Here is a 19,423-nt window from a genome sequence, read left to right as displayed (position 1 = left end):
TTATTTTATATTTTAAGGAACATTTTATAATTGTATCTATGCATATCTTTAATATATCTTTGTGGCTTGATTCTAGATATGTTGTGCCCTTTGTAGTTATTTTAAAATAGCTTTCCTCTATCTATCTTTGCTTAAAAATACTCTAAATTTCCTCAATATTTGTCAGTCAGTCAGTAAGCATATATTAGTTACCTACTTATTATGTGTGGGGAATTTTACTAAGTACTAAGGATATGAAGAGAGACAAAAGACAATTATGATCCTAAGGAACTCATACTCTAAAGGCATAAACAACATAAAAACCACAATGTATATGTAGACCAAATTGGAGTTAATCAATAAAGGGAAGGGATGAGCACGAAAGGTGATAAAAAGTGGGATTTTAGTGGAAACAGAAGAAAATCAGAGAAACCATGAAAGGGGGAAAAACAGGAAGAGAATTCTAGAAATGAGGGAAAGGCAGCAAAAATGCCCACAGTTGGGAGAAAGAATATCTTGTGGAAGGAATAGCAGAGAGAACAGTGTTGCCGGATCACAGAATATATAGCAGTGAATAAGTTGTAAAAAGACTAAAAAATTAGGAGAGGGCTAGATTGTGGGCTAAATGCCAATAGATAATTTTATATTTGATTCTGAAGGCAACAGGAGCCATTGAAGTTAATTAAATAGAGAGGTGATACATCCATATCTATTCTTTAGGAAGATCATTTTGATAGCTTAGTGGCGGGGAGAAATGGAGTGGAAAAGAGATTTGTGGCAGTTAGACCAACATAATAATTCATGTGTGAGGTGATGAGAGCTTCTCAGGATAGTGACATGTTAGAGGAGAGAAGAGGGCACATGCAAGAGATAGTATGGAAGTGAAATGGACAGGACTTGGCAATAAATTAGACATAGGGGCAAGAGAATGAACAGTCAAAGATGACAAAGGTTACAGGTGTAGGTAGTTGGGTGAATAGTGGTGGTCTTGATAATGAGGAAGTTCAGAAGGGGAGATGTTATGGGCCAGAAATCTGAACTTGAAACAAAGGATTCTTACAAGGTACTAAGTCAGTGGAATTGATAGAGACAATAGTTATCTAATTTAGCATGGTTCAGTATGATTGATTTAATCCTACAAGGAGATGTTAGGGGCCAGAACTTGAAACAAGGTACTAAGTGAAATTGAGGAGACAATGGTTAAATCTAATTTAGCATTGATTTAATCCTACAACAAATAATGGTTTCCTAGTGATATAATGATTGGTTTGTACTCATTGTGGAGCATATAAACTAGAAGCCTCAGCCAGAGAGATTCAGAGATTCAGAGACAAGCGGACAGAAGGCTTGAGGCTGAAGACTGGAGCACAAACCTTTGGACTCAGACAGATTCATCCCATCTCACACCACCTTGGTGGCAAGCTCTCCTGCTTCACTTTTCTGCTGAAACCAAGACTCCAGAAGGCCCCCAGAAAACTAGCCGAGCTCCAAGTGAAGGAGATAGGACTTTGAAAGAGACTATAAAGGATTGGGACTTTAACACCTGGCTGCACTTGTGGTGATTACTGAACTGAAATGAAGGCTGTTCCCAGAGACCCCCAGAGACCCCAAGAAAACCGAAACAGAGAACATTACATTTTAGAGAGAACATTACAGGGAGAGTGTTTCAGGGAAAGATAATGAGTTCAGTCTTAGACATTTTGAGTTTAAAATATCTATAGGAATTCACTTGAGATGTCTAATAGGCATTTAGAGATTTGAGAAAAGAGGTTATGACTCTATGACTAAGACCCTATGACTAGGGCTTGATATGTCAAACTGAGAATTATCAGCTTTAAGATGATAATTGAGTTATTACTACTCCATTTTTGAAGAAAAATTAGATGAAATATTAATTATATGGAAACTAGGAAAGAACATCAGGCAAGAATTTGGAGACATTAGTTCTAGTTATAAAATAATAGATTTAAGTTGAAAGAGATACTAAAGATCATTTAATCTAGTTCTCTCCTGTATTAGTCAAGGAAATGAGGCTTATAGTGGAGTGGCTTGGCCAGGTCTAACATAATAAGTAGAATAGATAGTTTGAACTCAGATTCTTTGACTCTAGAATTCATGCTTTGACCACTTAATAATAATATTGTGGCATTTGGGAAATGTTACTTTGAGTATTCCATAAATCTTAAATAAGAACAACAACAAAAATAAAGCCTACCTATAATCACAGATTTAAAGAAACAAACTTATCCTAGATCTGGCACTAGGACAATGACTAAAGTAAGGTCACTTTTGACCAAAAGTTTTAGTAATTATTTTTCAATAAATATTTGTGAAATATATGCTACATGTACAGTTCTAGCATGCTATGGAAAGAAAAATTCAAAGTAGCATAATTGAAATGATGAAAACACGAAATAGAAACACTTCTACAAGTAATGATGAGATTTAGAGTATGTCATTAAATTATTGAAATCATTTTATCAATTTTAAATAAATGTAGGTCAATAGTTACTTCAGAACATTCTACAATGCTGACTTGGAACCTAAAGGGAAACATACTATCACATCTGACATTTTTGGTAATAATCCTGGGTAGCTGAGGCCTGAACACAATATAGAAAGGATAATTTTAGTCCTATACATAAGAACTCCAAGTTTTGAGCTTCCCTCTTTCATTTGCTTCTTGTGTGAGTTTGGTCTTTAATTTACCCATTATGTCTCTGTTTTTATATCTATTAAAATGAAAATGAATATTATGAAGATTCATTCATCTATTATTAATTATGAACATCAATGAAACAAGCATTTAAATTCAATTAACTACCAATGTGAATTTAACTTTATCTTTTCCCCTTTCCATCCTAGTGGGCAGGTATAAGTGTTGGAGGTAATAGCAGGAGGTAATAAGTCTGGGAACAGTCAAATTTATAAGGGAGGACTGACGTGTCTAGGCAGTCAATTGGTTAAGGTCAGAAAATCATGTAGTATGGGGAGGAGCAAAGCACAGAGTCAATTAGAAAAGCAACACATCTAAAACCTGGGAAAGCTGGGAAGAAATGATCAAGGTGTAGGAAAAAGCAGATGAGAAAACCCAGTTTAAGATCACCTGTGATGCTTGGAATGGAAATGGGTGGTGGATAGTGTATCTCTTGCTTCTATAATCCCATTCTTTTCCCTATGATCAGATCTTCAGTTTTAAAACTCCTACCACTTTTCCTTCATTTCTTGGATTTTCTATTACTATCTACCATGAGGAAAAATGGCTTCTTTCCCTATCCTCTTACTCCCTGAAAACTTAGATTTTTGTTTAAAAAAGTATTACTACTATGAGCTACCTTCCACTTCAACTACTATAACATTTTCTTATTTGCTCAAATGATCTTTACCCTCTTCTTTTTGCAATATATTTTTCATATAGCTACCAAAAATAATCTATTAAATGAATGGGACTGCTCATTCCATTTTCTTGCTGGGGAAAAAACCAAAACAAACAAACCAACAAAACATTTTAGTAGTTTTCATCTATAGTGTGAAGAAAAAAAAAACTTATTATTTTAACATTTAGTGCCTTCAACAATCTGACTGCTGCCTTTCTGGCCTTCACTACACACTGCTCTCCTTCATGTCTTCTGTTTAAGTCTTTCTGGATACTTCCAGTTACTATCCTTTGCCTCATTTCCATCTCTCTCTCTCTCTCTCTCTCTCTCTCTCTCTCTCTCTCTCTCTCTATATATATATATATATATATATATATATATATATATATATATATATATCTGTATCTATATAGAACCTTCTCAGGGATTCTCCATCATACACTCCAAAATAATTAAAATCTTATTTTAAAAGGAAGGCTCAAAGTCAGTGAATACTCATGGATATTAGCAATATCATGCATATAAAACATGAAGTTAAATAAAGTGAGTAGGGAATTATTTAGTTCTGTATTCAGCCCACTTTTTATACTTATGGGAAGTAAGGGTTAAAGTTTTTCTTACTCTACATTTCAGATCTTTCTTTTTTCTGAAACCTGATAGATTCTTGTTTGCGTTGAATTTCTAGAGTGATTTGCCTTGTGCTGTCTTTGTTTAATAATCTCATGTTCACATGAGATAAATATGGTTCCTGGTATGTAGAAGATAAATATATATGTGTATATATATATATACATATATGTGTGTGTGTGTGTGTGTGTGTGTGTATGTATCACACTTGATGAAGCAAGCTTTTAGTTTCATCAATCAATATGTACTTTTATCTTCTCATGTATAAATTTTTAGAGAAAAACTCATTGACAAGAATAAGCCAATTTATTTTTCCTGTGCCAACTTAATTTTCCTAGAAAATATTATGCAGTAGAATGACAGAACAGCAATGGTTTAAATAAATTACTTCATTTAGAAAGCATTTTCATATTTTTCTGCATTGTTTCCCTGTATCCTTTGTAATTCATTAGTTTTTTTTAGCAAGCTTGTTATAGAAAGAGAGAAGTAGTTGAGGAAAGTATAATATGGTCATTCATGGGACCTACAGAAGCATATTCGGTGTACAAACTTTTTTTTTCCTTTATGAACAACGTTTCTGCATTTGAACAAAATCCTTTTTTTTTTTTTTTTTTTCTTTTTTTGCTTTGGTGAGACTGCTTTCCAAAGAAAGAAAATTAACCCCCATACAGTAATAGCAATAATTAAAAAAAAGTTTAAAAATTTAATTCTCTCTCTTTGAAATAGCAAAATCTCTAAATTTACAATGCAAACTCCATTTTACATAGGTGTTTCAGTGGCCAGGAATGATTTAGTACTGAGAGAAAAGCCAAGGTTCAGCTTCTATGTACAACACATACATGTTCACACCACACATATACAAAACAACATTTCCTTTAACCTTGCAGTTTCTCTCCCCCATAGTTATGTATTTTCTATTTGTGAGTGTCTGATTTTACATTAGTCGTCTTATCTCCTTCAAAGAGTGAAATATAAAAATCTGAAATGAGAAATAGCACCTGCAAAAATAGCAGTAGCCATAGCACTAAGCAGATGGGGTTGAAGAGGCTTATTGCTATAAATTTTGCTTACCCTTAACCTCCACTGAAACAGAGACATGGTTGATAAAGCTTCGATACCACTGAGAATTCAAGCAGCTTTGTTTTTGTGTACTTGTAAGGAAATTTAGAAATGAACTCAGCCATTAGTAATTTTCCTAGATCTGTTGACCTCTTATAAGTGTTTGATTTTAAACTGTGAAAATTTTAAACTGTATATGTCTAACTCTGTGAGGATTTGCTGTGATCTCCTTCATATGTACCCCATGGGACATAATTTTGCTTTTGCTCACCTCCACTACAGAGTATGATCAATGATGGCTATGCCATCTTGGGAGACTATTTATTATTTTATATTTTAGTGATTTTACACCAAGAAATCAACTTTCTTTTTTTCTTCATTTTTTCTTTCTTCATTCTTCTTTTCTTCATTTTTTCCCTTTCTGATCAGTAGCATCTGTTTGGAAACTAGTGAAGTTTTAGATGGTAATGAAATAATTATAGAGTTCAGTATAAGGAAGAAAAAGATCCTCAATCCACCTGTATTTTTACTGGTCATAGGACTTTTGTAGTACTATAGCAACTCTTAGAGGATGTTAGAAGACTACTAATATCCAATAATTTTACAATGTCAGGCTGAAGCTAGAGTTATAATTTGTGTCCTGGAAGGGAATTAAACTTAATTTATTCAGAAATTGAATAAAATGCTAAAGTAGTAGAGCTAACCACTCCTGCAAAAAGATTTTGCCTAATGAAACATGCCTCTCTCTTTTTAAATTTGACTCAAGTATCTTTCAGTGAATACAACTAGTGAGTCTATGGAAAAATGGGTACTACACTCTGATTCATGTGTAGTTGTATCACTTTCAACAAAGTGAGACTTAAGAAGTTAATGTTATTTTCTCTGGCACTGAAGCATTGCTGAATAGTGAAAAGAACATTAGATTGAAATTCCAGAGGACAGAAATAACTTTGGAATAATGATAAGTAAAATCTCAAGAAAATGTTTTAACAATAAATACTTTAAGAATGGATTGAAGAAAAGAAGAGGGTTAAAATAAGAAGTAAAAATTGAAATTAGAATACTTGGAATGGAAAAAAATACTTGAGGCAAAAAACAAAAAAAATAACAAAAAACGGACCACCTTTTCCTAGCAATTGACTTTATGGGAAAAGTATGACAAGAAGATTTCAGTAATAATAAAGTAGCCAAAAATATTGAACCAAATCAAAAGAATGAAAACTAGACATGAGCTATCTGCTATAAAAAGTTTATCTGGAAAACAAGATTAAAAAAAAGGTAATTAAAGTGATCATTGCTTCATTAAAATCTCACTATCTTTAAGAGTCAAAGATGAAATTAAGAAAGACGTATTCAAGGTCTTATTTTGTTTGCAATAAGACAGTAAAAAAATAAGAAAATTCAGAAGAAAGAAACGAAGAAGAGGAAGGAATTTACTAATTTAAGAATTATTGGACTTCTTGAAAATTATGATAAAAAAAAATCCGGGATACTCTGTTTCAGGAAATCAATCATAAAAGAAAAATGCTCAGAATTACTGGAATTAGAAGGCAAAATGAAAATGAAATCTGCTAGTCATCTCTTGAAAGAAATTTCAAATTGAAAACACCTAGAAATATCATTGTCAAATTTGGTATTAAATGTCAAAAGAAAAATTCTGCAAACAACTAGGAAGAAAGAGACCAGATATCAAGAAAACATAGTCATTATCCCACAAAACTGCCATAAAGGAAAGGAAATTTTAGGTGTGGCAAAAGGCAAAAGAAATCAAAAATGGAAAAAAGGAATCAAAAATGACATCTTGGAAAAAAAACCAATTTAATTCTACAGAAAAAAACCTAGGACTTAATAGAATAGATGACATTCAAGCATTCTTTTTGTGGGTAAAAATAATTCAGAACTGGTTAGATTTTTAAAATGCAAACAGGAATTAATACAAAACAAATCTTTATTCACTTTTTCCCCCTATTTGGATTGCTTGTTTCATCTCTTTTAAGTCGCTATGGATATAATTTAAAATCTTTATTCTGCAACTCAATGTAATAATACACTTTCAGTCATAGCCAAGAGCATCTGGAAAACCTTACAATCTGTAATGAATTTCTCTTTATTTGGCTTTAGTGCACTATGTTCTCCATGTCATTGTAAAAGCTTGAAGAACAATTTATCTCTCATTTTTTTTTCAGACACTTAGAGGAATATTCTACTAAGTTATTTTTGTGTCTGTTTCTCTTATGGATTTCTTGATAACAACCTATATTTTTATAGCTACTTTTCCTATGAGACTAAAGCAGTTAAAAGTCATATTTTCATCATAATGTACATGTGAGATGAGTAGAGGTGAGAATATTCAAGGAAAAAATAAGACAGAATTATTCTTCAGATTCATATTTTAAAGCAAGTAAAAGAAGTTGCTGCTTAATGTTTTCTGGACACACCAGCATACTTTATTGTTCTGACATCAATTCCAACATCCTTTACTGATGATATTATGAAAAATAGGAAAAATTAACATTGGAGGGACAATTTTCCATGTGATTGGCTAAAATTTGAAGAATTATCTTTATTCAGATAATTATATCTACTTGTTATTCATAGGCTTGACCAGTTTATGGTCATCCCTAGGGATGACTTCAGGTAGCATAATGAGATTATTCTCAAATTTAAATGCAAAATTTAAATTTAAATTTTTCTCCTCTCTTCTTCATTTCATATCACTCATATGCCTTCTACTGCTTTATTCTCTTTCACTGCTTTCTTTGTTTTCACTCTGGTCTCACATGATGAAGTGGTTTATTCCTTACAAAGAGTAACTCAAGTGCTAAAGGGGCTAAAGGAGTTCAAGTGATCCCACTTTAGTTTGTTTTCTCCAACAGATCGCCTCTCTTTTATTCTTACTTTCATTTATTTTCAATTTCTCACACCACTATCTCATGCTCTACTGCCCCCAAACATGTTCATTTCTTCCCCATTCTGAAAAAACTCTTAGTTGATCCTTCTATCCCTGTTAACTCTAATCTTATATCTTTTGCTCTTTGAAAAGGTCATCTACAATAGGTTAACTATTTATAATGTTGTTTGCAACCTTATTATTCCTCTGAAATTACTCTCTCCAAAGTTTTCAGTGATCTTAGATGCCAGATTCAATGACCTTTTCCCAGTCTTCATTCTCTTTAACATCTCTGCAGCCTTTTAGTGTTGATCACTTTCTTCTTCTTGATACTCTATTTTCTTGGTTTTCTGAGCATTGCTCTGTTCTGCTTCTTGTCCTTTCTATCTCGTGGCTCCTTCACAGTCTCTTAGTATATTCCTATTCAGATCTTGACCTCTCTCTGTAGATATCCTTCAGAATTCTGTGGGCTCTTTTCTTCTCCCTCTCTACTATTTCTCTTAGTGATCTTATTAGATTTAATTATTCCATAATCCATAGATCTTATGGATTTAATTACTAATGATTCTCAGATCTATCTATGCTATTCCAAAGTCTCAGGATATAATAATAACAAGAACATCAAAAATCTTATATATAATCCAAATACCTAAAACCCATTAGTATAGGATTCTTTCTTCCTTGGTGCCAAAAGAACAATGACTTCAAACATGCATAATAAACAGGGTGGAGTTGGTTAGAGAGGAAAAGAAAAGAGCTCCAGTATTTTTGGTCTTTCCTGGCTTCGGTCTTTTTCACTGTGTTCTTGCAGTCACTTCAGGTGCTTCTGGCTTCCATCTTTTAAAGAGATGGACCTATTGATCAGAGAAATGCAAATTAAGACAACTCTGAGATACCACTATACACCTGTCAGATTGGCCAGAATGACAGGGAAAGATAATGCAGAATGTTGGAGGGGATGTGGGAAAACAGGGACACTGATACATTGTTGGTGGAATTGTGAACACATCCAGCCATTCTGGAGAGCAATTTGGAACTATGCTCAAAAAGTTATCAAACTGTGCATACCCTTTGATCCAGTAGTGTTTCTACTGGGCTTATACCCCAAAGAGATACTAAAAAAGGGAAAGGGACCTGTATGTGCCAAAATGTTTGTGGCAGCCCTTTTTGTAGTGGCCAGAAGCTGGAAAATGAATGGATGCCCATCAATTGGAGAATGGTTGAGTAAATTGTGGTATATGAATGTTATGGAATATTATTGTTCTGTAAGAAATGACCAGCAGGACGAATATAGAGAGGATTGGCGAGACTTACATGAACTGATGCTGAGCGAAATGAGCAGAACCAGGAAATCATTATATACCTCAACAATGATACTGTATGAGGATGTATTCTGATGAAAGTGGATTTCTTCAACAAAGACAAGATCTAACTTAGTTTCAATTGATCAAGGATGGACAGAAGCAGCTACACCCAAAGAAAGAACACTAGGAAATGAATGTAAACTGCTTGCATTTTTGTTCTTCTTCCCAGGTTAGTTATACTTTCTGAATCCAATTCTCCCTGAGCAACAAGAGAACTGTTTGGTTCTGCACACATATATTGTATCCAAGATCTACTGTAATCTATTTAACATGTATAGGACTGCTTGCCATCTGGGGGAGAGGGTGGAGGGAGGGAGGGGAAAAATCGGAACAGAAGTGAGTGCAAGGGATTATGTAAAAAATTACCCTGGCATGGGTTCTGTCAATAAAAAGTTATTTAAAAAAATAAAGAGATGGACCATGTAAGTATTACTTCAGGTCAATGACGGGAGAATAAGACTCTGGGAAGAAGTCAATATGAGAAAGGGGCTAGCAGTTTCCATCATATCTCTATCCCCAGCTTCCAACACTGGAGACTTTAGGGAACTTCTCCTTGGATGAGACCTAGAAGTCTCTTGGGTAAACTGAGTCACCCAATCATGCTTCCATACTTTGTATTGTTTTATGTATAGTTTCCTTTGTTTTTATGTGCAATGGTTATAGTTTTGAACTTGAATCAGACATATATTTTGAATTGAATTTTTTCCATTTGTACTAAAATTGTCCTCTGTCTTTTCAGTCCTTTATGTGATTCAAAGACTAAACAAGCAATTAAATCTGGCACATGGGCATTGTCTGGAAAATGACAAAGTAGTTTTAAGCAAGCTTAATAATGTGACTGTTTTTAAAATGTAGATTGTGGGAAATCATCTTGCTACTGTAGACATTTTTAGCAAGAACAGAGCTTGAAGATTGATTTATGTATGCATTTTACCATACACCAGTAACTTTACTGTTACAGATATCACCTTTGAAGCATATAAAAAACTCCATGAAAGCTAAAAATGAATCCAGTCTCTCAGTTCAAGTAACCTTCAAGAAAGAGCTAAGCTCAGAAAAAAAATCTCACTTGTGTTGGTAATTGATGCCACCCAATGTAAATACTATTATTTGGTTTTAAGGTAAATTGGATCAGAACCTTGAAATTCAATGGGAAAGGTTATAAGAAGAGAAAATTTATTTTGTCAGAAAAACAATGATTTATGTTAGCATAGTTTAATCTATTTTAATATTCTTTAAAGAGCTTAATCTTGTTGCATATACAAGAAAGGAGTAGCAAGATTTCAAATTAAGTTTAGTGGCAATTATCAAAGGAAATTGTCAAAATTATCCCAGAATAGGATACCTTTATGTTATAATCCTTACTTGGGTCTCACAGTAAATTTCAGAGAGAGAATTCTGCATTCTTGTGTAGAATTAAGAACCGACAAGATTTATTTCTTATTTACTTCACAATCATAAGGTAGTTTTAAATGGATTCTAGGGCAGTTAGTTGTGACAGTAGAAAGAATAACAGACCTGGAGTCAGGGAGAGTAATTTTCCTGAGTTCAAGTCTGGCCTCAGAAACTTACTACCTGTATGACATTGGGCAAGTTATTTAACCCCATTTGCCTTAGTTTCCTCATCTGTAAAATGGCTACAGAAGGAAATGGCAAATTCCTGAGGTATTTCTGCCAAAAAAACAAAACAAAACCCAAATAGGGATCATAAAGTATTGGACATGACTGAAAATGATTGAACAAAGTGGTGATTTCTATGTAAACTCAAACATAATTGAATACTATAGCTTTTCAAGATTTGAACCCTTATCTTATACTGGAAGACTTTGATTTCATTAATGTGGACCGCTTTTTCTTCATTTGTACTTGACAACATCCTCTTATATATTTTCCTGAGTTGTGATCTCTTTTTCTAAGTGTGTACCTTCTTCATATTACTATTTATTGAGTTTACAAATATTTGTGAAAGAGTTGAAAAATGGTTTTTGATAACAGAGTTAAACTAACAAAGGTGGTTTAAACCAAATGCTATCAAATGTGACAATGCTCAGTTTATCCCAATTAGAAGAATTCAGCATGGGAATGGTATACTGCCAAAATCATCTCAATTCTTTGGTTCCTATTGCCACTCCCACTTCCCTTTTGGCAGTTCAGTTTTAATATCCTCTTTGTAATCAAGTCAAGTCAAGTCAAGAAGTGTCTATTAAAGCCCACCGCCACATTAGTGGTACCTTTAGCCAACTAGGACAAGGGGGTGGGAAAAGGGTGGGAATTGACTGGAATGTCTTTTTCATTTGTGTTGCTTCCTTGGGCTAACCTAGTATTGAAGGCAAATCATCATTATTTGAAGTTATTTTCTTGACTGACCAACCTTGGATTCCCTTGACTTTTGAACTGCTTCCTGTGCTTTCATACTGAGCTTTCTTTCCTAGACTTCTGGATTTAGTAACTCCCCGACTAGTTAATTCCTGGCTTTGATCTTTCAACCATGTTATTACTGCTGACTCTGCTGATTCCTCTGGTGTTCTATTTAGACTGCACTGTCCTATTTCCTCTGAGCTTGTTTAATCTCTTATTTTGTGACTTGAGATTTTATCCAGTAATTTACAGTACTGTCTGATTTTCCTTTACCCTCTATCCCAACAAGGGATAACAGCGATCAGGTATCTACCGTGTATATTCTTACTTGTATTATGAACAAGAAATGAAGACGGTCCATAATTGTGCTTTAGTTGAAAAGAAAAGACTTAGATGTTATCCATGTCCCAGGGTCTCCCAAGACATTGGACTCAATAGCCCAGGTCTAATACTGGAGGTTGATTCAAGAAAGTGATTTTCTCTTTTAGGTTAGGTTTCTTTTTTTTTTTTTTCTTTAATATTTTACAATTATCTAATACAATTTCCAAATAGTTTACCCGTATGTGGGTATCCCTTACAAAATGGATGAGGTATGTGGCTTAAGATGGAGGAGAAATGAGAAAAGGAATTCATAAACAAGTTGTTAGAAGGGAATTTAGAATTTTATTAATAGTATGCCCTATGGGTTTTATAGCAGCATATTGCTAGAATTCTCGTTATGCCAATTCTAACCGACAAGGGACTGATTTTCCTAATGTGCTGGTTACAGAGAATGTTCAAATACTCACCTTCTGTTTGTATTTTAATTTGGACTGCTACTTCATATTTTAAATATTTGGAGCCTTGTCAATTTGAAATCAAATACCTTGAAAGAATGTTGAACATTATCTCTGATTCAATTTTTCAAGACATTATTTTTAAGCTGGCCAAAGCAATTTTTAAGTATGAAGACAATGCTGTGAAAAAATATACAATTGATTTATTGTAACCTTTTCAAATGATTTACTTAATTGACTGCTAGTTGTAAAATGTGTAAAGGTAGCTTTTGAAATTCTAGTGCCTTTCATCTATTAATTACTTTGTATTTATCCTGTATATAGTTAATTTTATATTATTTAACGAACTTCTTTTATGAGATTAATATAGATCTAATCCCTAAATTAGGGAAGAATAGAGCAAAAAAAGAAGATATAGATTATTCTCACAAATAAATAATAATGCTTATATGAAATCATAGCAAAAAGATAACAATAATATATCCAAAAATATTCACTATGAGAAAGCTGAATTTATGCAAGGGATGCAAAAATGATTCAACATTAGGGAAACAGTTAAAATAACAAAATGAAAACAAAAATGCTATCAAACTGTATGTTTATATCAATAAATGCAAAGAAGTCTCTGATTATGTACAAAATTCATTTGTGCTAAAAACCTCTATAAATCATATATAAAAAGGCCATTTAAATTTGATAAAATACATATCTATGACTAAAAGCTAAGGTTATTTCTAATTAGTAAATCCTAGAAATATTACTGATGCATAAGGATGTAGAGGAGGGAATGAATTTAATGTATGATACTTAGCTAATATAGAGATATAGAAATGGAAAATTGAGTGTGATATGAGGAACACAGAGAGAAGCCAGTTTGTCATCAGTCCCCAAATTATTGATAGGATTCTATAAATGCTTATTGTTCATTGTTTGTCCTTGGTTCTCGAAAAGGATCATGACATTAGGGAGGTAATGAATTCAGTGGCCAGATATAGATCAGGACGACTAGAAATGGCTATATATGCAGTGGGAGACCTTAACAAAGGTTTTTAACAGATCTCAGTTTGACTGAAACAATTGCCTATTCAGTGATTAAGGGTAGGCAAATTTTGAGAAAATTCTATAAATGGTAGCAATGGTAATTAAAGAAGAAAATGAAATTACAGGCAAAAGTATTGGTAAAGGGAAGACAAAATTAATCATATTTCCTGATTATGTGATTGTTTTGTTTTACAAACACCAGACAATCTGCAAAGAATGTAATTGAGGTAGTTAATAGCATCAGCAAAGTAGGAAGATACAAAATTATCCCACACAATCATTAGCATTTCTATCAATAATAAGATTCAAGAAGAAATAACAACAACAAAAAAGAGAAATCCCATTAAAATAACTTTAAAATACATAAAATAACCAGTAGTCAGTTACTAAGACACCCTCATGATAGACTAAAAAAATCACAAAATATGTTTTAAAGAAATAAAGAATGACAAATAATTGGTGGAATATTCATTGCTTATGGCTGACTGAGGCAATGTGCTAACCATGATGATGATACCTACCTGTATTCATTTTCTCACCTGGCTTTTTCCCCTAGACTTTGTAATTTCCAGAAACTAAGAATTTTGATGGAAAAATTTTTGATAGGTATGCTGAAGCATGCCTCCTCAGCACCCTTGTCCCTGGGAATCCTACCTCCCTCTATTTGGAAAGGATGGAGAATGGACATTAGAGATTTCTTCCCAGATCCTCCATTGTTTGTGGGCGCTCACGGCTTTTCCTTATCTTTTGTCATAGTTACTTTCCTTGACCTCATCCTTTCTAGAAACTCACAATTTTGAGAGATGACACTAAAACTAGCACCTCCTTAGATCATTTCTTGCCTCTGGCTGCAGGACTTCATAATGTCCTCTCTGGGTAACTTTCTCTCTCCCTTTCTTTTTTTTTTTCAGCATCTTATTATTTGCTGTATTCTTTCACTAGATTGTGAACTCCTTGAGGGAAAGAGCTATCTTACTTTTCTTTATGTCTATCCCCAGAGCTTAGCATGCTACCTCAGGATCTGGCAAGTAGTATGTACTTAGTAATTGTTTGTTGACTCTTATTAACTCTAAATTCATTTACAGATTTAATGCTATACCAATGAAACTATCAAGGGGCTGTTTTATAGAGCTAGACTAAATAATAAAAAATCATTTGGAAAAAAATTTCTACCATCTCAAGCGAAATAAAAGCAATAAAATAGGAAAGAAAAGGGAATAGTATTTTTGCACCTCAAATTATATTAAAAGTTAACAATCAAAAATTATTTGGAACTGATTTAAAAAAAGATCAGTGGACAGATTAGGTAGCAAGAATCAGAAAAAACTGGACTCAATTACATGATACCATACCAAAAATGTATTACCACTTGCAAACTTTCTCTTTTTAGTAATATTTTATTTTTCTAAATACATGTACAGATAGTTTCTAACATTCATTTTTGTAAAACTTTGTGTTCCAAATTTTTCTCCCTCCTTCTCCTATCTCCTTTCTCTCTAAGACAACAAGCAATCTCATATAAGTAAAATATGTGCAGTTTTTTTAAAATATATTTCCATATTTGTCATGTTGTAAGAAAATTCAGATCAAAAAAGAAAAATCACAGCAAAGAAAAAAACAACAAACAAACAAACAACACAAAAAAGGTAAGAATACTGTGCATTGGTCTACATTTGGTTTCCATAATTTTCTTTCTGGGTGTGGATGACACTTTCCATCCCAAGTCTATTGGAATTGCCTTGAATTACCACATTGTTGAGAAGAACCAGGTCCATCACAGTTGATCATCACATAATCTTATTGCTATTATGTAAAATGGTCTCTTGGTTCTGCTCACTTCACTTAACATTAGTTTATGTAAATCTTTCCAGGCTTTTCTGAAACAAGCCTGCTCATAATTTTATATAGAACAATTTTATTCCATTACATTTATATACCATAAATTATTCAGCCATTCCTCAGCTGAAGGGCATCTATTCAATTTCTAATTCTTTGTCACTACAAAAAGGGCTGCTACAAACATTTTTGCACATGTGGGTCTTTTTACCTCTTTTATGATCTCTTTGGGAGACAGACCCAGTAGAGACAGTACTGGATCAAAGGCTATACACTGTTATTATAGCTCTTTGGGCATAGTTCTATTGGAACATTTCACAACTCCACTGACAATGTCCTGGTTTTACCACATCTCCTCCAACATTTATCATTATCTTTTCCTGTCATTTTAGCCAATCTGAGAGATATGAAGTGGTACCTTAGAATTATCTTAATTTGCATTTCTCTAATCAATAGTGAATTAGAGCATTTTTTCCTATGACTAGAAATGACTTTAATTTCTTCATCTAAAAATTGTCTGTTCATCTCCTTTGACAATTTAACAATTGGGGGAATGGCTTTATTCTTATAAATTTGAGTCATTTTTCGATATATATGAGAAATGAATTTTTTTTTATCAGAAACACTGGTTTTTAAAAACCGCCCCCCCCTCCCATCTTTCTACTTCCTTTCTAGAAAACCTTTTTTTGACGAGAATTTATGGGAAAATCAGAAAGTGGTTTTGCAAAAATTAGGCTTAGTCTAAACATGGATATGCAACCTGAATATAAAAGATAATACAATTAAAAAGGGTAGACAAGATTTCATGGGTATGATAACAGGGATAATTTTTAATCAAACATTTGATAGAAAATATAACTATTTAAGTTCCATGAAACTGATGCATTTTTGTTTCAATAAAGTCAATACAGCTAAGAAAAAGAGAGAAAATCTTTTCATAAAACATTTCTGATAAGGTTCTGCTACCTAAGATATATGTGGATATATCAGAACAATAACCAATTTCTAATAGATAAGCAGTCAAAGGTTACAAACAATTTACAATATATGAAAAATTCTTCCACATCACAAATAATAAAAGAAACCCACCAACTCTTAGACTTCCATTCATACCCAGCAAATTAACAAGGATTACAAAAGATGCAAATACAATGTCAATAGGCATCTAGGAGGCCTATTGTTTAGGCCTTTGTTGGTGTAGTTATGAATCAGTACAACTATTCTGGAAAGTAATTTAGGGTTATGTTTTGAAAAGTGATTAAAATGTCCATATCCTTTTGTCCAGCTATTCCACTGATGATCATATATCTCAAGATAGTGAAAGATAGAAAGATTATATATACCAAAATATTAAAAGTAACAATTTTTATCATAGCAAAATACTGAAAACAAACTGTTAATAAGGTGGTAAGAATTACTAAATAAATTATGATTCATGAATATAAAGGAACATTAATATACCATATATGAAGGATGAGTGAAGTATGGAAAGTATTAGAAATTAGTGCATAACAAACTTAAGTAGAATTGGAAAGACAACATATAACCTACAATGCAAGTTAAAAGGACAACACAAATTTCAAAGATGTATAACTATAGGAGCAAGTTTGGTCCTGGAAAATAATTAAGAAAATGCACCTTCCTTTCTTTATTGCCAGGATAATTGTCTTTGGGTATGGGTAATGTCCTTCTGGAGGTGGGGAGACAAACCAGACATTGTCAGCAGGTTCCCTCTGGGCAGAAGGGTCTTATACCTTACCCAGAGTTCCCCCACTATCTACCTCCCTCTATAGGTATAGAATGTTGTATATAATGTTAGAGGCAGTTGATATATTGGTTTGTCTTCCTGAACTGTTGAACTTACTGAACTCTTTCTTTTAAAGCCATTGTCATAAAGGAGGAATCACTAGGTATAAGGGTGAGAATATAAATGAATATAATATAAAAGTAAAAGGCATCAATATCAATATTAAAAATAATAATGATGATTAATACTACTTACAACTATTCATTATCCCATATACATTTACTTATTATTTAAACTAATATTGTGGGATGGTACTTGGGGTTGGGGAGAACATATTTTTAGAGATAAAGGTGCTGTGAAAATAATACATCAATAAAAATAAGATGATACTTAAAATAATTTAATTTTAGAAATGCAAAAAGGAAGTAGATGGCAAAATTTCTTAAAAGTAATTAGAAAAGTAATTAATTTAAAGTGAAAAAATTAGTTTGATGATGCACTATAGTCTTTCCATGCTGATTGCCATGATGATACTTAGCAACTTTAATAAACATGTAATAGATCCTTCTTACTTGACCTTCTTAACTCTAGTGACCTCTGTTTCTACTCTACTTTAATCATAAATGACTATCACTCAGCTAAAGACTTCATTATTATATAAAACTGTTCTATCCATCAGATCTTGAACTCTGAAATTCCTCTTTCAAATCATAATCCTTTATTTTTAGTCTCTCCCATTCCATCATTTCTATTGAACCTGTTCTAATCCTTTCTGTAACCTTTGGCTTCTCAATCCATTCTATTCTTTAGTTCTTTATTTCCATGTGATTTCTTTTACCTAGCCAAACACCATGATCAGCTATATTTCAACAATTCTCTCATCACCATCTTCCTCTCTCCCATTTCTAACTTTTTGCTGATAATAAGACTAATTCACAGTCCTGACCAATTCACATCTGCTGTCACTCTTCTATCTTCCTCTGAATGCTAGTAGCAGAAGTCACAAAATGATTCTGATTTTGTTCTTACTCTTCCCTTTCATCTGAGTCCTTACTGCTATGGACAGTCTTTTCATCTACTTCTGATTCTGTATAATAGTCTTGACAGCAAACCTTTTAATTCTTCTCATTTCTCAAACCTACAAACCTATTATTGACTTTTCATTTTCAATAATATGAGAATGACACCATCTACAACTTTACCAAACCTTTTAGTTTGCTTTTATTCACATTATGTCTTAAAATATGCTATTTCACATAGCTTTTATATTAGTGAAAATATTTTCCCTTGTTTCAGTGCTTTGAAAATGCTAGTTGTAAGTAGAGCTGTAAAAATGTGAGGGTTGTGTGTGTGTGTGTGTGTGTATGTGTGTGTGTGTTATAACTTGAACTGTGGAAATTCTGCCATTTTTCCTTTTATCCCTTTACCAAATGTTTTATTTCTTGTCCAAGATTAATTGTATTACTTATTTGGGAATTATTTCTATTTCTGTCATTGTTAGATCTCTGCTTTAATTATGAACAATAGGACAGGATAGGGACAAGGGTTGGGCCTATAATTTCATTGGAATGGGGTCTATCAAGGCAGGTCAAATCTTTTTTTTTTCTTCAATTTATAGTTATAAAGAGTAGCCTGGGGCACCAAGTGATTAAATACCATCCAGGGTCACACGTCCAGTATGTAAGAGACAAGATTTCGGCCCAGCTCTTCTTGTTGCTAGGGCCCTCTCACTACCCTCTATGCCACAGAATCAGGATTTGAAGCTAGAAGGGACATTGGAGATCTATTAAGTTCCATCTTTTTCTTTTTTTCTTATTTTTTTTAAACAGGTGATACATATAGTAATGTATTCAAAAGATAAATAAATGACTCAATTCCCCCACCTCTCCTTCAAGAAAGTGATAGAACTTAGTCCTCACTATTACTCCCCAAGATTCTACTCCTCTTTTAAAGGTATACTAGTATTATCCAAACTCTTTGAGAAGGGGGCATTTAAAGTGGAGTTACATAATTAAAATTACAGAGAATTTCAACCTCAAGTCTTTTGTTTAATTAAAGCTTTTTATTTTTTTAGTTTTATTTATTTTTACTGAGACAATTGGGGTTAAGTGACTTGCCCAGGGTCATACAGCTAGGAAGTGTTAGGTGTCTGAGGTCAGATTTGAACTCAGATCCTCCTGACTTCAGGGCTGGTACTCTCTCTGTTTTCTCCGTTGAGCCACTTTGCTGCCCCAGAGCTTTTTATTTTCAAATGCATAGATAATTTTCAACATTTATCCATATAAAACCTTGTGTTCCTCATTTTTTCCCTCCCTTTCCCCCACCCCCTCCTCTATACCTCAAGAAATCCAATATATGGATTATTATCC

The sequence above is a fragment of the Sarcophilus harrisii genome, chromosome 2, assembly GCF_902635505.1.
Source record: "Sarcophilus harrisii chromosome 2, mSarHar1.11, whole genome shotgun sequence".
In the NCBI taxonomy this organism is placed as follows: domain Eukaryota; kingdom Metazoa; phylum Chordata; class Mammalia; order Dasyuromorphia; family Dasyuridae; genus Sarcophilus; species Sarcophilus harrisii.
Note: the sequence above shows the minus strand (reverse complement) of the source record.